Here is a 22257-nt window from a genome sequence, read left to right as displayed (position 1 = left end):
TTATTTTCTCCTTGAAGAATCCAAGGTCCTCCAATGTTTAGCCAAGCTGCAAAATGAGTAGAAAGTGTACTCCAGACCAGAGTCTAGATTAATACACAGTATAATGATGTTGTTACTATTCCACACTTAAGACGCAGAAAACTATTTTTTAGCACTTTACTATTGATAAAGTCCACTTAAAGAGTCAAATACTTGGCAAAGGATCATTCAACTTCATAATCACGGAACAATCTCAAACATGAAGAAATAGGAGAACAATTTTAATTGGCACTTAATGCATTCTATCAACCACCATTTAAGAACAGCCTTTAAAGGCACCACGTTGGCCCTGGAAGAGGTACAAAAAGAAAGTCAACCCTCCCCATGTGATGGAGAAGTCACCCACAACTAAATATCCCACAATGAACGCCTCAACTGATGCAGACCACATACAGACAAAGTGCCTGGAAGCACAAGACAGAGTACGTCATGCTCCGAGAAAAGGCTCTGCTGAGTCTCAATGAATGATGAGAAGAGTTGGCCAAACAGGGAAGAACCATCCGAGGGAAGGACAGAGAGAGGACCAATGGAAAACGAGTGGACCGTGAACTCCACTTTGCAGCCCAACTCACAGCTCCATGCTCACCATCCTTGTTTTACATGATTTGATAAAGCCGATCCCATCCACAGGGAAGGAAGGACTAATGCTTCCTGAACTCACATCCTGGCAGGCAGGGTTCTAAGCACCCTATGTTAATGACTTGATTAATTTCTCAACTCTCCAAATAATCGTCTATGAATAAAGCACTGCTGTCACCTTCCTTGTAGATGAAAATCCTAACACAGCGAACACTTTTCACAAGACAAAAAGCTATTCTGAATTTTAAAAACAACAAAATATTGCACAAAAATTCATCCCTATAAAGACCCTTTAAAGGATTTTAGAAATCCTTAACTTTTACCAGTTTGAGAAGCTTTCCAAGCTTATTTACTATGCCATTTCCCAAACTATGGATGCCAAAATCCCAAATTCTAGTTTCTCACCCTATTCCCAATGCAAAAAGTCACTTAGTAGTGGGAACTCTTGAAGAACCATGTCCAAGTGACACGCTCAGAATGTAACCAGTGGGTTTAAAAGAAACCTTGTAACCCAACACCACTGACAACACAAGGAAAGCTGCAGCCCAGATTCTGTTCCTCAATCTGCAAACCTCCTAACTGGAAACAAAGCAGACCCATTTCCAGCTGGCCAGGACGCTGGGAGGGGAGTGGGCTGGATCCCAGACCAGACCAAGTCCAAGATAGGAAATACATTAGTCGCTCCTGGCAAGGAACCTTCTCAGGCACCAGCCTGCGTCTCCTGGCCTCAGTCTGTTGGGAGGGCTTCAGATAGGGTACTTTTTGTTCTTTCTTAAAATTCTGAACTCATAAAAGCTTTCAGATTCTACACTGTTTTTATTAAAAATCCTCGATTCCTTTACAATTACAGGCACGTGAACAGTTGAGAGAGGGTGGGCAAGAGGAAGGAGCACACAGTGGGCCAGCCAGGCTCAAATCTCAGCGGTGTGACTTCCTGTGTGAACCTGGGTGAGGGGTCCCCTGCAGGCCCCCAACCTTCTCCTCCTGCATTGCTGAAGCTGTGATGTGAGGTCTGTGATGGTTCTTAGCCGAATGCACTGCCCCCTGCACTCTTACCTGCCAAGTCCATCCCACCCCCTTCAAATCTCAGGACTCTGTGTGTTTCCACCACCTTATTCACACTGCCTGTGACCATATGCCCAATTACGCCTGATCATTTTTCTGCCGGTCTGGTTTTCTTAAATCCACTCGCCACACTTGCTTTTACATCATTTGCCTTTCTTTCCTATGTGCAGTTCTCTTATTGACCTTCAGAGACTAAGAATACTCAATACATTTTGTGCTTGTATTAGTTGCTCAGTCATGTTCAGCTCTTTGCGACCCCCACGAACTCTAGCCTGCCAGGCTCCTCTGTCCAGGGAATTTTCCAGGCAAGAATACTGGGTTGGGTCACCATTCCCTTCTCCAGGGGATCTTCCTGACCCAGGGACTGAACCCAGGTCTTCTGCATTGTAGGCAGATTCTTGACTGTCTGAGCCACCAGGGAATCCTAAACCCAAAGTAACCATTACTGTGTGCATCAGTGCTAAGTCTCTTAGTCGTTTCTGACTCTCTGCAACCCCAGTGACTGTAGCCCACCAGGCTCCTCTTTCCATGGGTCTCTGGGCAAGAATACTGGGTGGGGTTGCCATGCCCTCCTCCAGGGGATCTTCCCAACTCAGGGACTGAACTCACATCTCTTGTATCTCCCACACGGACAGGCTTTATCACTACCGCCACCTGGGAAGCATTTCAGGGGTCACCAAATACTTACCCCATGTGAAGAGTAGTAGGATAGCTGCTCAGGCTTCGTTTCCTCCTCATTCCACAAGAGCCTTGCTGTTCTACTCGGGGGAATAAACTGGGTGATGGACAGAGAGAGCTCAGCACAGTGCCTGGGAAGCACCTTCTGCCATCGATTCTAACTCTTCTTACTCCTCAGTGTTCTAAAGCTTGCAAAGTGCTTTCATATGTGTGAGCTCACTTGCCCCTGCTACCAACTCTGAGACTCAGGAGGTTCCGGAAAGAAACTGAGGTTGGTGATGTTCAAGGTTATCAGAAAGAAGGCTAGTTGGTGGACAGATCTACTGATTCCAAACCCTTACTTTTTCTACTGATGCCTCTTGGGTCAGGAGTTCTGGCTTCTTTTATAGAAAGCAATTCCTACCCATCTCCTCCATCAAGTTTATCCAACACTGTTACTGAATTTAAGAAACACAAACACGTGGGCCAAATTCCACTATAATGGATTCCAAAGGACTTCAGTCTGTGCTATATCAAATAATTACTTTAAATAAGAAAGCTTTCAACTAGCTCGTCCATTCATCATCCAGCAAACATTTATCACCTGACTACTTCAACAAGGCATTGTGTTTGGGGATGGGAATCCTCCCTTTCCCTGAGATATTATAATTAGTCTATGCCTTTAAGATTTCCCAACTGAAGCCAATACTGGAAGATATAGAAGCTCAAATACAAAGAGCACTTGAATCAATAAAGCAATGAACTAAGAGCCAGAAAATCTGAGCTCCTGTCTTGGCTGCACCCCTAGCTGAGCTCTATGACCTGGGACAGGTTCCTAGTACTAACTTTCCTTACCTATAAAATGGGGAAACTGGTCCATATTATCTTTTTTTTTTTTCATATTATCTTTAAAGTTCTATGCAATGAATTCTAGAGATTCCAGGATTCTATATGATTATCAAGTTCTTTTGATACGTAATGGTATATGATTTTATACAATTTTATGAATGTTGGTGAGATGATCCACGTATTGACTTTAGCTTGAAAAATATCTCCAGATTGCCCACAAATGGTTAGAAGTTTTTAACAACATACAAATTTGGAGCATTTTTAAGAATCTTACAGCCAACTGAGTTTGCAAACTGCCCCACATACAAACTCCATTTTTTCACATGTAAATTGCAACCCTAAATGCTGATCTCATTTGGAGAATTTAAATAAATCTGATTCAAAGCCTTTTTTCTTCCTTCTTTCAATTCTGTGATATGTCACTTTAAGATGACTTTAACGCTTATGTACAGCATGGCACTTCATCCAATGTACTATAACACATGTTCGTGTGAGCCAAGCTCTTTATGGCCTTACTTTTAAGAGTCCCGAACTCTCTCTCGGCACATCATGATTAGATGGATACTTAGTGCCTTGAAAGGCAGTCAGCTGAGGAGGCCCACCACATGTTGGCACACATCTTTGATGCCCACCTGTGAATTCATTCCCCCAGATTCTCCCCTGTAGTCAAGGAGAAGACGTCTAAGAATCACTTGAACAGCCAGACATAAGAGCAAACTAAAGCCCATTCCTATATCCTGACTTATATGAGAAATCTGCCCCCAAACTCCCACTTCCTAGATGTCTGTAGAGATGCGTTCTTTTCTCTCATTTAAGGAGACTAACTGAGCTCCTGGCCGGTCAGTCTCCGTGGTGGCTGCTGAGTCTAGTAGCAGAGAGAGGGTGAAGCAGGGCCAAAGTTAGCCCACCCTGGACCTTCAGGTAAATTAGAGAAAGCGGTTCCTTCCAGTGGAGAGGCCGGCACCAGGGGCTTGGGAAGTGGAGTGCAAACTGGATTTCAGCCTCCACTTGCCCATTAGACAGGATGACCTTGTACAGTGAAGAACTCACACAATTTTACAAGGTCGCTTCCCTAGTGGCTCAGACGGTAAAGAATCTGCCTACAATGCAAGAGACCTGGGTTCGATCCCTGGGTCAGGAAGACCCCTAGAGTAGGAAATGGCAACCCACTCCAGTATTCTTGCCTGGAGAATTCCATGGACAGAGGAGCCTGGGAGGCTACAGTTAATGAGGCTGCAAAGAGTCAGACACAACTGAGCAACTAACGTGCATGCACACACGCATGGCCAGAGGCGTTACAAAAAACAAACCGTTCCAATAGAGATACCGACTACTAGAGAAGAAAGAGCTTAACCGCCCAGCAGTAAGGAGGGAGGAGAGCCTGCTGGAGAAGGGATGTGACTGACACATGACGGACGTGTGGGTAATCAACAGATGGATGAATGGAGTGAGAGCAGTACAAACAGAATGCTCATTCATTCCAGACAGTGGTCTGGAAATGACAACTTGGAAGGCGTCTGATGAGTCTGTGTGTGGGTGTAAGGGGAGAGGGAGGGAGAGATGTGTGTGTGTATGTGTGTAAGGGGGTAGGGAGAGACTTGGAAGGCGTCTGATGAGTCTGTGTGTGGGTGTAAGGGAAGAGAGACGGAGAGATTGTGTGTGTAAGGGGCTAGGGAGAGACTTGGGGGAGAGTCAGGACAGGAAGCTGCAGAGGCAGGCAGGGGCCAGATGATGAAGCATCTTATACATAGGCAAATTAAGGTGCTGAAATGGATTCTGACACCATTAGGGGCTCCTTTTGCCACTGTACATGATAAACTCTTCGATTATACCTTGCCCTGTTTTTAACGTTCACCAATCACAAGGTAATTAGGGACTCTGATTCCAAAGCAAGAAGTTTCATCCTATAAACTGAACAGGTAAAAGTCAATGGAAAAGAAGTCTGCTTTTAGAACTGCACCAATCTTAATACTACATTTTCAGAACATAAAAAGCCTCAAAGAACACCAGACAGTGTTTTGTAAGTGTGTATGTACACAAGATCTATTGGCTATGCTCAAATGATAAGACCAGAAATTGAAATTTTATTGAGAGCCTAGAGCTGAAATATTTATAGCATATGGTCTGCACCTGTAAGACTAGGAAAACTTAAGGACTTATTAGCCACCCTCCAGCTTAACTCTATCTAGAGGATTGGAGATAACCAGGTGCTGTCGGTTAAAATAATTTTGTCAGCGGCCTTTGAGGAAGGGGAGGTAGAAGGGATGAATAAGCATGAGAAGAGAACCCCAAGACCTTGGCCACGTGGTGAGTAAAGGTCTTATCGCGACCCAAGGCTGCGAAGATTACAACTGTCAGCAGGCAGCCTCTCCCGGGGCCTCCGCAGAGGCAACGCGAAGGGAATGATCTTCAGGACCAAGCCGACTCCCCTCCCCCAGTTAAGCAAAGTTACCCCACTTTGCTATTTTAAAAAAGTTAAGAAGCACAGGGAAGCTCAACATATTAAGTTTCACCGTGTCTTAAAGAGAAACGACCTTGGTGCAATCGTTCCCCCCTCACCTTTGCGGTGGCTGCCCGGCCGTCAATTGTTGGAAGAATGGCCTCTTTTCTTTCCAAACTGTTTTTGGTAAATATGATCCGTTTGCGACACGACGTGTCGGTTTTCCCAGAAACTTGGCACCTGGGCCCCTCGGAGCGGAGCCGGGCGGGGGCGCGGCGGCGGGACTCCAGCCCTTCCGCCCGGCGGCCCCCGGGCTCGGGGGACCCTGAGTTCGGAGATCCGAGCCGCGGGCGCCGGGGGCCGCTCTACCAGGACCTTCCGGGCGCTGGGCCGCCTCACCCCAGAGGCCCCGACGCCCTACCGCGGGGGTCGGGAAAGCGTTTCCTCCGCGCCGCCAGCCTGCGCGGGTCCGGGGCGCGCCAGGGCGCCGCTCCCGGTGCTCGGGGCACCGCCGGCTGGGCGACCGCAGCCGCCACCCTGGGCTCCCTGCCCAGGGCAGGCGCAGGAGGGCGCGGGGAACAAAGCCGAGGCGGGGGGCCCCGAGCCCCGGATGGGCTGGACTCGCCCCCACCCCACCCCTCCCCATCGCCCCCTTTACCTGGGTGGAGAGCCCGACACGCGCCCGGGCCCCCGATCGGCGACACGGCCGTTCCCCCGGGGTCCCGGGTGCGCGCGGAGCGGCGCCGGCCGAGTTGGAGAAGTTGCCGGGGTCACTTCGTCCACGCGCGGGCGCTCAGCCTCCGGCGGCCACGACTGCCCCTCGCCCCGCGCTCAGCGCCTTTGGCGGCGAGAGGAGCCGCACCTTCCTCCCGGGCCGCTGGGCCCGCCTCCTCCCCGCCCCCGCCGCCCAGCCCAGCCCACCCCCCACCATCTCCCATCCTCCACTCCCCCCACCACCAAAAGCCCCCACCTCCACCCCAGGCCGGCGCGCATCCGCAGCCGCGCCCACAAACCAGCCCCCCGACCCTCCCTCACCCACTCCCGCCCCCGTACCCGGCGATCGCCTTCTAGGACGTCCCCAACTAATCAACAGCGAGAACTCCGCGAGCTTTGAGTAAGAGCCTTCCTGTGAACTCTGTGCTCTGTCTGCCATCGAGGATGCGAAGCGTTAAGATACAGTTCCTTCCCCATAGAGCCAAGAGAGGGAAGGTAATAACGTGGGTACCGCTGAGGGCAGGAGCAGGCGGTATCTGAAGCCCCGCGCAGACAGGAGAGACTGCTAGTCTCCTAAGCGTCCCAAAAGAGCGAGAGGGAGGAGACAGGAGGGGAGGGGGGTTCAGGAGAATTCAGACCTTCCAGGCGAAAGCTGTAGAGTTTATGGAGAAACCTGAGGAATCCAGAGGGCCTGGGTGATGAAGAGGGGGTAGGACGCTGGGGAGAACCAGGAATGAAGGCTGCGTTGCCATGATCGGTGTCTCTGCCTTTAACAAAGGCTCTCCCGGAGAGAGAAGGAAGGGGGAAGATAGAGTCCGTGTGATAGTGTGGGTCCCTCAAAAAGCAAGCACCAAGGCAGGGTAGATACGGAAGGATCTTCTTAGGGGAGATGGCGGTGGGATGAAATGTGAAGGGGTCCTGGAGGGGCAGGCGTCCTGCGAGTCTGTCCCCAGTTAAGGAGACAGAAGCAACCGACCTGACCTCCTGGCAGCCTCCGGAAGATTGTGGGCGAGTCCTACGTCCAAAGAGACCCGTCCCAGGGGGACCAGTTCTCCTTGGCACCCACCTGCCTTAGCACCCGTGTCTCTACCAGTCGTTAGCTGGGAGCAGGCAGACAAGAAGTGTGGCCTTGTGCACAAACCCAGACATGAATTTCAGGGGACACCAGCCAGGGCCCTTCCTCAGGTAAACTCCAGAAAGCTGGAGAGGGTCCGAGATCTTCAAGGAAGCTTCTGCCAGCTGGCACCAGGCTAAGAGACACGTGGAAGCAAACTCCCCACACACAGCTACAACTTTTAAATGAGGTCCCAAGGATTTGCTGCTCTCAGACACACCTGGCTCTCCATTTTCAGCTGCCACAGGTCTTCCCTGCATAGACCCTCCCTGGTCCTGCTCACGTAACTCTGCCTGGGGAAACATCTCCCATGCCACTCACTCTCCAGGTCCCAACTCAAGCATCACTTTAGCGCAGAGCTACCACCCTGGGATCTTTACATGCTTTTCACCCCGGCTTCTTATGTTGTGTTTTTTCACACTTCTTCCAAAAAAAATTTTTTTTTCTGATTATTGCAGACTTGGGAAAGTACATGTAACCCAAATGTCTCCAACTCCCCCCGCCCAACCCCCCTTCAAAAGACACCTTCCCAGGATAATCAGAGTCTGAGCCCCAACCTATGTGTTCCAGTCTGGGTCTAATCAGGAAAGAGAAACCACACAGTAATTAAGCAGTAAAAGTTTAATATAAAGAATTAATGGGACTTCTATGGTGGCCCAGTGGCTAAGACTCGGTGTTCTCAATGCAGGGGGCCCAGGTTCGATCCCCCGTCAGGGAACTAGATCCCACATGCCAAACGAAGCATTCGCATGCCACAACAAAAGGTCCCATGCAGGCTAATACATAATAGGAAAACCAAATTATTAACTATATGACAGGACTTGGAGCAATGAAGGGTTGACTAGTTAGAAGTAAAGAGAACTCAGAAGAGAATAGGGACAGCACATATAAATATTTTCTTAGGCAGCCACAACCCATGGGACTGTGATAGAGCCTTCCTCTTTCCCAGCCTGAGACCAGACCCTGTTGGGGAGAAGGTGGCTCTGGCTCACCAAGTGCAAGAAAATCACTGTGGTCTCATGCCAGTGGAACTTGCTGGAAATTCACCCCCTAAAACTTACTGAATATTGACCCCCTTGGGTGTGGGGAAACTGTTCAAAAGGAAGTGTCTTATGGAAAAGCACTTCCCTGCAAAAACTACCCAAAAGAGGTGCCAGAAGGAGCCGGTGGTCACTGGATGCCACCTGGCACTGCAGAACCCTGGTATTGCAGGAACCAGTCAAGAGAGGTCACAGCAACCAGCAGGCAGAGTTGTGCCCTCTCACAAGATATCCCCGACGCCCTGCACTGATAATGCTAAACCACAAACCAGCTGGCAAAGTAAGCTACGCAAAAGGCCCAGACCCCTTTTTAAAAAGAAGGCGAAAAGGGTGAATTTGGAGCTGACAGTGACGGGCACACTATATAACCTCAGCAAAGTCCAGGCATTGTCTGGTTTCCCTTCCCCAAACATGCCTGCACGTTCCGGTGGCCACTGTTACCTCTCCGAATCTCACCTTACTGCCCTTTCTCCCCTCCGCCTGCCGTTTTGTTCCTGACTCCCACTCCCTCCGCTGCAAGTTGGCTCAGCACTTTCTCCTACAGCTTTACAAGGGGGAGGCCAGCTTCCTGGCCCAGCTTCTCACACCACAGCTGTGACCACATTGAGAGGGTCACCAAAACTGAACAGACATCTTGGGGCAACAGAAAGGCAATTGCAGAAGGGGAAAATAAAAGAGCTGAAACCAACTAATGATCCCAAAGATGTGAAACCATCCAGAGCATCTCTCTCCTGGGCCCAAACCCCCCAACAGGACCCCCAGCAGAATCCAGGCTGCAAGGCTATCAGTGCCTAGTGAGAGAGGCCTCAATCTTAGTCCCACTCCATTCAGTAAAAAAAATAATCAATCTGCAGAGACGAAGCTCTGTCTGTAGTAAAGGTGAGCATTCGAGTCGTTAGGGAGAGAAATTTTACCCTCCAGGACTAAAACTTGCTCACTTATTAATCCATTTATGGAGACTTTTAATCCATTTATGGAGAATTTACTCAGCACTTGGCCCCGTAGCAGGTCGTGGGTATATAATCAATGTCATCGTTACAATGTGAGGGAGATGCATAGCAAATAAATCCTTCTACAAACACTGCTTTTTGTGTTTCTGCTAAGAGGCAGAGCATAGAATAATGAGTTAATCCAGCTCTAAGGGATGACTGAAGTTGGCTCCATGAATGCAGGTGAAGGGAGCAGTTAATTTGAAGCCCTGAGGTGGGACAGAGCTGAGCCCGTCGGAAAGGGAGGGAGAAAGGACAGAAGAACCAGAGAGGAGGCCACAGAAGAGCCAGTCACGCATGCTCCTGTAGGCATGTTAAGAATTTTGGATTTTATCCTTAGAACAATGAGAACCTTCTGAAGGTTTTAAGCACCAGTGTAGCTGGAGGGTGGAGGGTGGGGCAGGGGGTGGAGAAGAAACTGGAGGCTCTATCTGGGAAGGGCATGTGGAGAATATATGAGACCAGTGTTCAGAACAGTTTGGACCTGGAGACGAAGGCAGAGAACTAACTGGCTGGGAGAAAGAAGGTCTAACCCAGGGCCTGGCTGAGACTCTGCTGACTGCACAGAGGGCAAGATGGCACAGAGACAGGACTCTCGTGAGATAGAGTGCAATCAGCAAAGAAAGCTGAGGGGAAAGAGCCAGGGGCCTGGGAGATCATCAGGAAGTTATCATCTTTGATAAGCAAGATCACTTCCCTTTAGAAATACCAAAGGCCCAATTAAAGCAAATCTTTGCGGGGATTCAGTTTGAATATATCTTTGGGATTCCCGCAGATATATTCAAACTGAATCCCCGCAAAGACCAGAACAGCCTGGGTTTTTTTAAAAAAAGGCAAGCCCCAGTGTTCTCACTGTCCACTCACATCATCGCCACCAAGATGCTTCAGTTATAGCATCCAAGTATTTACTAGAAAGTTAAAAATAATATTAGCTATAACCCCACTCCCTAGGAAAAAGAAAACTGTTCTGTCCTATTCTTTTACAGACTTTTTTTTCATACTTAAATTACTCAAACCTAATTTTCTTGAAGGGATCAACCCAATTCATCTTTTTACCCCCAGTGATTTTGTATGTTTTCTGGCACCTAAAGGGTGTCTAGCAATGTTCGCAGAATTGAAATTTGTTGCCAGAATCTTTTGTTGGACTTTCTGGTAGCAGGATATTGAGTCAAAGGCTCTAACAAACAAGTCATCCTTCCCCTGTTCTATGTCAGAGTTTTCTTAAAACACCTTTCTAGTTGTTTGGAACTTTTCTGTGTGTTTTGGAAGTTGTGGTTTTTTTTGTTCTCTTTTCTCTCTTTCCCAGAACCTAAGGGAAGAGAGTCTTTTTTGCCAAGTAAACTCTCCGCCTCAGCCTGGGCCCCGCTGGTTACAGAAATGACATTAGACACACACACAATGGTAATACCACTCAAGAATGGCTGCATTTCATACCTATCTCCACGGAGCTCAAATTCACTTTTACGGCCTCTCTGTGGGTGAGAAGGAGGATTCGAGTGATGGTTACTTCCTCTAAGAGCTTTACTATTACTTCATGCCCTGAATTAACAGGCTCCATGCACCTCCCTCCCAGCGCCCCAGGATCCAGTAAACAAAGACCACACTCACGCCAGCCCAGCGTCTCCCGGCACTGCAGGCAGTGTTGCCAGCAGGTCAGGCTAACTTTGGAAAAGTCGAGATTTCCCGGGGCGGGGGTCGGGTTTGGGCGGGGAGAGGGGGGCCTGGGGTGGGGGGTCGGGTAGCCTTTTCAAGGGAGGCTGCAGCTTTGCTTTCTGAAGATTACTGGCCCAATGCAAATAGTTTCTTTCAGCCATTCCAGGAGCTTGCACGAGCCACTTCACAGCACTTTTCCAGCTCCTGAAAGAAAGGAGGCATTAGGCCTGATTACAATTCCCCAAAGCTGTGTATACTCTGATAACCTGGATCCACCCTGCCCTGCCTGCAAACCAGTTGCATGTGTGTCTGATGTGTAGTGGGGTGGGGCTGCACACCCGCTCACACGGTGAAGGACTTTTCTTTCTCTTGCATTCATCTGACCCGTTTTTTCCTTCCCACTGACAAGTAACTATAAAAGTCTTTCACTGGTCTAATTTATTAGAACTAATTTATTCTTGAAAGAAAAAAAATGGTAAGATTACTTTGTTAAAAAACAAAAGGTAAGATTACTACCCCATTATAAAAGGTCTATGCTTATTTAGAAGGTTGCTCAAGATTCCAGGTCTAAAAAAACACATTTAATCCTGCAGAGAATCTGTCTTGGCTAGGGCTGACATTGTCTCTGCTCTAGCCCTGAGATGGAAAGCGTCTCCCCCCATCTCCAAAGAGGAGACAGAGGTCCTCGGTGCTCCCTGGAAAGCACGCTACTCCTGCATTTGTGAGTGAGCTTTGAGCGATTCAGCCCAAGTTACCAACGTCCTGGTCTGGCTTCTGTGTAACTTACATGTGGACAACCTCCAAGACCAGTGAAAGACTTTAAATCTTGGACTTCACCCTCAAAAGACACACCCTTGAAAAAAAAAAAATGCCTGTGATATTGACTGTTTTTGTTGATGTTGTTGTTTTGTTCTCTTGGCCCAGTGGTGCAGCATGCAGGATCTTAGTTCCCTTACCAGGGATCAAACCAATGCCATCTGCAGTGGAAGGATGGAGCTGTAACCACTGGACCACCAGGGAATTCCCTGATTGTTCTACGTTGATAAAACTCATGTTATTGTAAGTTTGTTTCATTTTCCATAACTTAGGAAATCTGATAAGCATATCTGAAAATGTAAAAGTATTTTCTGAATCAACATAAAATATCAATTTTAATGCTTATATACCTTAAAGAGGTCCAGTCGACTCTTGTGCAACAGCTGGCTATGTCTCCAGCCTTTATTTTCACCGGAGCCCTCAGCGGAGGAAATGTGTTTGCTGAACCCATGAACTTTCCATGAAACGCAAGACGTATAAAACAAGAGCAAGCCTTTTCTCTCAAGTTCCCCTTTATGGCCCTAAGTTCCATGTTTTCAATTCCCTCGTCCCATTAAACTTGTTCTTGGACTTCGTCGCAGGATCTCTAGTTGGACTCTTCCTGAATTCCTTGTACTTCCTCCCAGCCCTGTTCATTATGTTGGGTCATTTCCATTTGCCCCTCAACAGCACAGTCTTCGTAACTTTCTGTTATATAAGTGCTGCTTATTATTATTATTGAAAGTATTCGGGGTTTGGAGTTTGGATGTCACAGTTCTAAGTGAGTTGGAAGAGAGGAAAAACAGGTCAACTTCCATTCACGGGCTAAGACAATTGAAGCCACGTCTGAAGTTGAGGGTTGTTGGGATGGAGCCATCTGGTATTATGGACAAGATCTTCACATGGGAAGTGAGTTTTGACCTTAAACTATGTAGAGAATGGATTTCCACCATTATGTTAGAACCAGCAGCTTTCTCCTCGTAAGTGGAGCTGTGAAATCCATTTCGGTATACAGGTGTGGTGAGGGTGTTTGTCGTTTACTCACTACGTCATATCCGACACTTTTGCAACCCCATGGACTGTAGCACGCCAGGCTCCTCTGTCCATGACATTTCCCAGGCAAGAATACTGGAGTGGGTTGCCATTCCCTTCTCCAGGGGATCTTCCTGACTCAGGGATCAAACCCAGGTCTCCTGCACTGACAGGTGGGTTCTTTACCACTTGAGCCTGGGAAGCCCATGCCTGTGAGTAGTGAGAATAAATCACATTAACTGTTATGTTACTAAAAGTTACTATTTGACGATGATATATAATTTGTGGGTTTCCGTTTCAAAGCTAGGGCATTAAATGAGCTAAAGTCTGACCTTGAGCTCAGATTTACATGTTTGCCAACTTCTCCTTGGTCCAATATATCTCAAAAGGAAGAAAAAGAAAGTCTTAGGGTATCCTATAACAACTATAGTAAATGTTTATCAAATGGATCCTATACATTGCATACTTACATATATATGAAATAAACATATGGGCATGTCAATACATATAGACAATTTGATTCTTTCAAACAGCTTCATTCCAGCGCATTTTTTAAAAGAAATTTACAAGCTTTAGTAACAGAATGAGGAAATTATGTCATGCAGAAAAAAATCTGCCTTTTGTCTAGCACATTACATAAATACTTATTAAATTAACAGATACATAAATTAGTAAATCTTCATTATTTAATTTGGACAATAATACCCTGACTTCATGGCAACTGTTTGGTTTCTCACCCAAACTTTCTCATTAGAAAGGTTAAATAAGCCATAAGCTTTAAAATCCACACGCCAGGCTTTTAAATCAGATACAGTTTTTGATAGGACTATGTATAACCTTTCTATAACAAGTTAGGTCTGTATCTTTATACTGTAAAGAAAACAGCTCCATAAAAAAGAATTTTTTTTTTAATCATTTTGGCATTGCAGTGTTCTCTTCTAGATTTTAAAACTACCATCACCATCGGCAATGGTTCCCCAAAGTTACAGGATTAATGAAGTCTTTTCCCTGCTATTGCGTTAAAAGTTTTAAAAACATTCCTATTTTACCTTTTTTTTTAAAGGAGAAAAAAGAAAGAAAAAAAAAACTTTGTTGTTGTCTACTCTGCATGCTTCTGGAACACCTTGCTCACTCCCACCTTCCTTCCCCCTCTCCCAAGAAGGGACGGGAACTCTGTTTACATATTCTATTATTATTTCACGTCATTGGAATGAGAGTCTCGGCAAACACACTTTCTCTTGTGGAATTCCCTAATAAAAACAGACAGCTTGTTTTGAACAAGCAGCCTCTGGAACAGGAGAAGCAGCAGAAGCTGGTGCAGGAGCTGACTGGGTTTTTCCTCCTGCCTCACAGATGTCTTTATCATCTGAATATACACTCCCAGCCCCCAGGCCCATGAGAGAATTTATAGAGCAAGTTTTCAAAAATATTTATTTTTTACTTATTTGGCTATGCTGGGTCTTAGCTGTGGCATGTGGGATCTAGTTCCCTGACCAGGGATTGAACCCGAGTCCCCTGCATTGGGAGCGTGGAGTCTTAGCCACAGGACCACTAGGGAGGTCCCTATAAAGCAATTTTGGATGGTTTGAAATAGAGGGACTTAATTTGTCACCTGGTTTCGACAATTTCTTGCTTCAAGTACCATTTCCGGATAGCATCAATTTGTGCAGAGTCCTACATGGACCTGGAATTTAACTGAGAAAGGAACCCAGTCCTGACAACTCTTGTTAACCAGCAGTGTTCTCGTGGCTACCAGCTCGTGCAGAAACCCAAGGACATGCCAGATTTACCTCCTGCAGGAGGAAGTGGTTGAGAAATCCATCTTCTTTTCACTGTGATGAGGTAATGAGAAACACGCCGTCCTGAGGAAGTACTAGAGGGACTTGTGTGTCTCCCCAGCACCATCCCGAGGGCAAGGTGAACACAGCAGTGACTGACAGGCAGTGGTGGAGACCTGCTGTTGGCTTATCTGTCTACCAGCTCCTGCGAAAGCAAGCCAAAGAACAAGCCGTAAGTCTATGAGTATTCATGAACTCCTTTCTGCTTTGAAAATGTAGTTCGTGCTTTCTAATCGTCATTATTATGACATGCATGAGGCTTCCCTCATAGCTCAGTCGGTAAAGAATCTGCCTGCGGCGCAGGAGACCGGGGTTCGATTCCTGGGTTGGGAAGATCCCCTGGAGAAGGAAATGGCAGCCCACTCCAGTATCTTGCCTGGAGAATCCCATAGACAGAGGAGTCTGGCAGGCTACAGTCCATGGGGTCGCAGGAGTCGGACATGACTTAGCTACTGAACCACCAACCATGGCATGAATGCTCACTGAATACTGGCTCTTGATGATTACAGTGACCTTGTCCTTGGGCACACTGGAAGTGGGCCATAGCCTTCCTCGTTCCATCCTCATCTCTTCCCAACCCCAGGACAGAAATCACACAATCAACAACGGTTGTCTGTTGCTAAGAACCTAAGCTGTGAACTTTCTCGGGAGATATTTGTACTTTAATTGTAAACCTAACGATGCCTTCGAGAAGCAGAGGAATGATGCTACCCGATGGATCTCAGACACTCGTAGAAGCAAGGAGGCAATCTGACTGAGGAGACCTCCCTGGAGCTCTTCAATGCCCCCAACAGGTCCACCCTGATGGTACACATTTATATGAGCAAACACCGTAGCTGTCACTAATTCCTTTCCTGGTGAGACCTAGACCTGAGCTGTTTTTAACTGCAAAGTACACTTGGTAGTAAACTGTATCTGTTTCCTCAGTTGCTGTGAATTCTGACTCAAGCCAGTTCAGGCTAGCTTAATGAAACAAGAACCAGGAAAGCAAAAGCTTTCTGGCAGTTGCCTCCTGTACTGATGTACTGAGCTTGGGCCTCCCTGGTGGCTCAGCTGGTAAAGAATCCGCCTGCAATGTGGGAGACCTGGGTTTGATCCCTGGGTTGGGAAGATCCCCTGGAGAAGGCAAAGGCTACCCACTCCAGTATTCTAGCCTGGAGAATTCCATGGACTGTGTAGTCCATGGGGTCGCAAAGAGACGCCCATGACTGAGTGACTTTCACTTTCACAGAAGGCAATTGATGCAATATGAACTCAGGGAATTCCCACATGGAGAGAAGCAGATGAGAGCCGCCCAGATGTAAAGGGAACATGAAAGGTAATCTTGAAAGGAATATAATATGAGCTCAATGCCTGACTTACATATAAAATGTGAAGACATGTACAGAAATCTAATGTCTTTCCGTTTCCATAATTGGACTCAACTTGGTTTACCAGCCCCCATTTCGAGTTTGCGGTTGTGTTCATTCCCGAGGGCTGCCCTGGGAAAATGTCCACACACTGGGTGGCTTTAAACAATAGAAACTTATCGTCTCATAGTTCTAGAGGCCAGAAGCCTGAAATGAGTGTCCACAGGGCCGGTCCTGTGTGAAGGCTCAAGGGGAGAATTTTTTTCACACTGGTAGCTTCTGGTGTTTCCAGAAATCCTCAGAGTTGCTTGGCTTGCAGATACATCTCTCCCATCTCTGCCTCTGTCGTCATGTGGCATCTCTTATTGGGTCCCTGTATTTTTTTTTTTTTGGCCCCACCGTATTCAGGCTTCCCAGGTGGCTCAGTGAGTGGTAAAGAGTCCACCTTCTAATGCAGGAGACACATGTTCGATTCCTGGGTCAGGAAGATCCCCTGGAGTAGGAAATGGCAACCCACTCCAGTGTTCTTGCCTGGAAAATTTCATGGACAAAGGAGCCTGGCAGGCTACAGTCCATGGGGCTGCAGAGAGTCAGATACAACTGAGTGACTAAGCACAGCATGCAGGGATGGAACTTGTGTCCTCTGCAGTGGAAACCCGGAGTCCAAACCCCTGGACCACCAGAGAACTCCCCCTCTTCTCCTCTTCTTAAACAGACATCAGTCATACTGGATTAAGGTAAGGTGAAGTCGCTCAGTCGTGTCTGACTCTTTGTGACCCCGTGGACTGTAACCTACTAGGCTTCTCCATCCATGGGATTCTCCAGGCAAGAATACTGGAGTGGATTGCCATTTCCTTCTCCAGGGGATCTTCCTGACCCAAGGATCAAACCCGGGTCTCCCATATTGCAGGCAGACGCTTTAACCTGAGCCACCAGGGAAGCGTATTAGATTAGGGCCGCCTCTAATGACCTCATCTCAGCTTGACTACCTCTACAAAGACTCTCTTTCCAATAAGGGCATATTCGTAGGTACCAGCCCTTCAACATATCTTTTGAGGAGATGTGATTCAATCCAGAACAGTCATGGAAAAGGAAATCTCACCCCTCCCAAGAAATGTAGTCCCTTCCAGTTTAAAAAACTTTCCCATATTTTGTCTGTTTCAGAGTTTTGCACATTCTGATCCCTTTTCTTCTTCTCTCTGGAGGAGGCTGGGCGTGGGTCGGGCCAGGTGAGAAGCAGGTCAGAGCCCGCCCGGGTGAGGCACACTGGCCCAGTCTTCCGCAGGTCCCTCTTGCCGGGACCTAGGTGTGGACTTGGTCTTTGTTCCAGATGCTGCCATCCCGGGTTCCAGCCTGGGCCCGCATAGTTAGGACTCCACAGGCTGTGTCCTCCTCTCAACTGGGAGGACTCCTCCTGTCTGCAGGGCTGTTTTCAGCCTGGCTCTAAGCCTTACAGACACAAAGAGGAACAGACAGGTTTGGGAAGGTTCCCCCTTCGTTCCCCACCACGCTTGGAACCTCTGGGGCGCGTGGGACTGAAGAGCTGCCCTCTGACTGTCAGTCTAGCACTGGCCTTCATTTATTTATTTTCGGTTCACTGTTCCACTCACTGGCAGGGGGCTTCCAAAAGTTTCTGTGGGCTGAACCGGAGGGACACACTTTGAGATCCCCAAGCTCTTATCCCTGTCTCCAGGGACAAGGCCCAAGGGTCAGAGGGCAGAACCCCACCCAGCACCACCCATCCTCCCTTCATCCCAGCCCAGGAAAGGCTGTCTCTGCCCAGTGCTTGGGGCTGGTCCCCAGGACACCAGACATGCTTCTCATTCTACAGTTTCCCTCGGAACTGCCCCCAAATCAACAGTCTCATCCTTGACTTAGGCTTTGGAATATAAAGGAATGGCTTAGACTAGACCAACCCTTCTGATGCCAAAAGAAAAAAACAAGCTAGCAGGAAATCCAGATGAAACTTTATGCGCACACACTCATATGCTTGGGAGTCATCAAAGAGCTGCCCAGACACTGAAGTCTTAAACCAAAATCCCTGAGAAAAGGGGATTCTGGAGAGAGGAGCCCAGCGCTTGAATTCCTCTTCCCTTTGAGGTGTTTCCCAATCAATATTTTGACTGCCAAAACAGTCAGAAAGAAGGTATCTGTAATTATGGACCCCATAAAGGTCTGGCACCCAGATAAACTCTGAGGAATCAATTCAAAAAAAACCCCTCATTGCAATTTAAAAATAGGCAAAAGATTGAAGTGTTACTATATGAAAGAAGATGTTCCAAAAGCTAATAAACATTTAGAAAAGATGCTACACCTCAGTCATCAGGGAAATAATAATAAATAATATATAAGACCACAAAACAGACTCCACCATGTACCCTCCAAATGGCTAAAACAAAAAAGACGACAACATCGTGTTGGCAAGGATATGTATGACTCTCATAAATTGCCCGTGGGGGTGTAAATTCATACAGTCACTTTGGAAAAACTTTTTAACAGTAACCACAAAAACTGAATAGATGCCATGACCCAACAATTCTTCCCCAGTGTATACACTCAATGGACGTGCACTTAAAAGTGCACACCACTGGTATAAAAATGTTTCTAGAATCATTATCTGAAATAGCCCAAAGGAGAAACAACTCAATGTCCTTCCACAGTAGAAAGGCTACATCAAGAATAGCATATTCATATCATGGAATTACTATAATTATTACTATACAGCACAGTAAGGGAATCAATTCCTACCAGAATCTTACAAGCATACCGTTGTGAGAAACACACCAGAAATAAATTATTAGGTACTATGTGGTTCCATTTATACAAAGTTCAGAAATGTGTGTGTATGGCTCAGCCACTCAGTCATGTCCGAATCTGTGTGACCCCGTGAACTGTAGTCCACCAGATTCTCCAGGCAAGAATGCTAGAGTGGGTTGCCATTTCCTCCTCGAAGGGATCTTCCTGACCCAGGGATTGAACCTGTGTCTCCTGCATTGGCTGGCTAGCGGTTACTTGTGGTGACTATGTCGGGGGTGAGGGTGGGGGGTGGGGGGAGGGCAGCAGGGAGGGAAATATTATGGTTATGTTCTGTTTCTTAAAGAGGACCGTGGTTACACAGGTGTGTTTATTTGAGTAAACCCACAAAACTGTAACATATGTTCAGTGCATTTTTCTGTATTTATGCAATTGTAATAAAAATATCATTAAAACAAACATTTCTCAAATAGACTCCTGACATTGAAATTTAGAGCTATCACTCCTAGTACATTTCATCTTTGTGTTAAATGGGATATAAACTTTATTAAGATTGGAATTGCTTTTTAGGTCTAATAATTCGACTAGGTAATATTTGCCTTCAGGCAAGGTCTGCTCAAGTTGATCACTCAAATCACTCTACCTAGTTGAGCTCAGCTCCAGACTTCGCTTGCGTTAATTAGGTCAGTCAGTTCAGTCATGTCTGACTCTTTGTGACCCCATGGACTGTAACACGCCAGGCTTCCCTGTCCATCACCAATTCCCGGAGTTTACTCAAACTCATTTCCATCACATCAGTGATGCCATCCAACCATCTCATCCTGTGTCATCCCCTTCTCCTCCCACCTTCAATCTTTCCCTGCATCAGGGTCTTTTCCAATGAGTTCTTCCCATCAGGTGCCCAAAGTATTGGAGTTTTAGCTTCAGCATCAGTCCTGCCAATGAATATTCAGGATTGATTTCCTTTGGGATCTCCTTGCAGTCCAAGGGACTCTCAAGAGTCTTTTCCAACACCACAGTTCAAAAGCATCAATTCTTTGGTGCTCAGCTTTCTTTATGGTCTAACTCCCACATCCATACATGACTACTGGAAAAACCATAGCTTTAACTAGATGGGCCTTTGTTGGTAAAGTAATGTCTCTGTATTTTGATATGCTGTCTAGGTTTGTCATAGCTTTTCTTCCAAGGAGCAAGCGTCTTTTAACATCATGGCTGCAGTCACCATCTGCAGTGATTTTGGAGCCCAAGAAAATAAACTCTCTCACTGTTTCCATTGTTTCCCCATCTATTTCCCATGAAGTGATTGGACCAGATGCCATGATCTTAGTTTTCTGAATGTTGAGTTTTAAGCCAACTTTTTCACTCTCCTTTCACTTTCATCAAGAGGCTCTTTAGTTCCTCTTCACTTTCTGCCATAAAGGTAGTGTCACCTGCATATCTGAGGTTATTGATATTTCTCCTGACAATCTTGATTCCAGCTTATGCTTCATCCAGCCTAGCATTTCTCATGATGCACTCTGCATATAAGTTAAATAAGCAGGGTGACAATATGCAGCCTTGATGTACTCCTTTCCCAATTTGGGACCAGTCTGTTGTTCCATGTGCAGTTCTAATTGTTGCTTCTTGACCTGCATACAGATTTCTCAGGAGGAAGGTAAGGTGGTCTGGTATTCCCATCTATTTAAGAATTTTCCACAATTTCCAGGTTAGCTGAATATTTTTAATATAAGAACTTGTTATACTCCATGGAAATAACCTAAGTGTCCATCAACCGAGGAATGGATAAAGAAGCTGTGATATATACACGCAGTAGAATACTACTCAGCTATTAAAAAAAAAAAGAATGAAATAATGCCATTTGCAGCAACATGAATGGACCTAGAGATTATCATACTAGGTGCAGTATGTCAGAGAGAGAAAGACAAATATCATATCAAATCACTTAATTGTGAAATCTAAAAAAATGATACAGGGACTTCCCTTGGGGTCCAGTGGCTACGACTCTGAGCTCTCAATGCAGGGGGGGCCAGGATTTGGTCCCTGGTCAGGGAGCTAGATTCCACATGCCGCAACAAAGATCCCACATGCAGCAACTAAGACCAGATGTAGCCAAATACATAAATAAAAACTTTTTTTTTTATGACACAAATAAACTTATTTACAACCCAGAAAGAGACTCACAGATAGAGAAAAGAAACTGATGGTTACGGAAGAGGAAGGAGAGGAGGGTTAGACTACGTGTAGGGATTAATAAATGCACATAAAATAGATATACCACAAGGATTTATTGTCTAACAAAGGGGATTATATTTTCTCTCTTGTAATAAACTATCATGGGCTTCCCTGATGGTTCAGATAGTAAAGAATCTGCCTGCAGTGCAGGAAACCTGGGTTTGATCCCTGGGTTGGGAAGATCCCCTGGAGGAGGGCATGGCAACCCAGTCCAGTATTCTTGCCTGGAGAATTTCATGGACAGAGGAGCCTGCTGGGCTACGGTCCATGAGGTCACAAAGAATCAGGCAAAACTGAGCAACTAACAATAAACTATAATGGAAAAGAATAGAGAAACTATAGGTACATATACATATAAATGTATAGCTGAATCATGGTGCTGGACTCCTGAAACTAACACCACATTGTGAATCAATGGTACTCCAGTATAAATAAACACAGAAAATTTTAAAAAGAAAAGAACTTGTCACAATCAAGTGACTGACGGCTTCCAGACACAAGGCTGTCGGCACACCACCCTGACTCCCTGGCAAGGAGACATGGCACAGCTGGGTGCCGCTGTGGTGGGGCCGCAGTCCTGGGGCAGTGGGGTGCTAGAAGGGTCCCAGCACCTGCAGCCATGCTTGTTGTGGAGCACGGGTTCTCAGGTGTCCAGGCTCAGGAGCTGGGGTGCACGGGCTTAGCTGCTCTGTGGCCTGGGCAGGGGGGATCTTCCCAGACCAGAGGTCGAATTGTGTCCCCTGCGCTATACTATCCACTGTACTACGGAGGAGACCAGGAGGTGATTTTCAATGTACAAAGAAGCTGGCCCACCCCAGCTTTTGAGAGGCGCCCTGCACAGGGCTGGGAGCCGGGGCCCCCAACCTTCTCTGTGGAGCGTGAAGTGTTCACAGTCTTCCAGCACCTAAATGCTCACCTGTCTCCCACACATGTGCTTTGATCCTTTCTCCAGCAGCCCACTTTTAGTCCCTTTGGGAAAAGCTTCCTCAAGTATATGAAATTAGCTCTTTACCACAAAGGAAGAAAGCATCAGAAAAGACCACTCAGGATTTCCATTTTAAAGAAAGCTTTCTGAAAGGCCTGAGATCAGAGGCAGGAAGCAAGTGTGATACTGGGCG

General features: G+C 46.7%; 2 protein-coding genes across 3 annotated transcripts in view; both read right to left on the bottom strand.

The window, feature by feature from the left end:
• Positions 1-6374, bottom strand: part of TIAM2 (TIAM Rac1 associated GEF 2) — a 241298-nt gene extending 234924 nt beyond the window's left edge. Inside the window, exon 1 of the mRNA XM_069598772.1 lies at positions 6288-6374. The gene's annotated coding sequence lies outside the window, so the exon portion shown is untranslated. The remainder of the gene's footprint in view (positions 1-6287) is intronic.
• Positions 6375-8063: 1689 nt separating this feature from the next.
• Positions 8064-22257, bottom strand: part of SCAF8 (SR-related CTD associated factor 8) — a 220816-nt gene continuing 206622 nt past the window's right edge. For both annotated transcript variants that reach the window (XM_069598778.1, XM_069598775.1), the window contains exons 23-24: positions 14757-14949; positions 8064-11343 (exon numbers count right to left, since the gene is read on the bottom strand). The gene's annotated coding sequence lies outside the window, so the exon portion shown is untranslated. The remainder of the gene's footprint in view (positions 11344-14756; positions 14950-22257) is intronic.

This window comes from Ovis canadensis, chromosome 8 (assembly GCF_042477335.2).
Source record: "Ovis canadensis isolate MfBH-ARS-UI-01 breed Bighorn chromosome 8, ARS-UI_OviCan_v2, whole genome shotgun sequence".
Lineage (NCBI taxonomy): Eukaryota > Metazoa > Chordata > Mammalia > Artiodactyla > Bovidae > Ovis > Ovis canadensis.
This window is presented reverse-complemented; position numbering and strand designations above follow the sequence as displayed.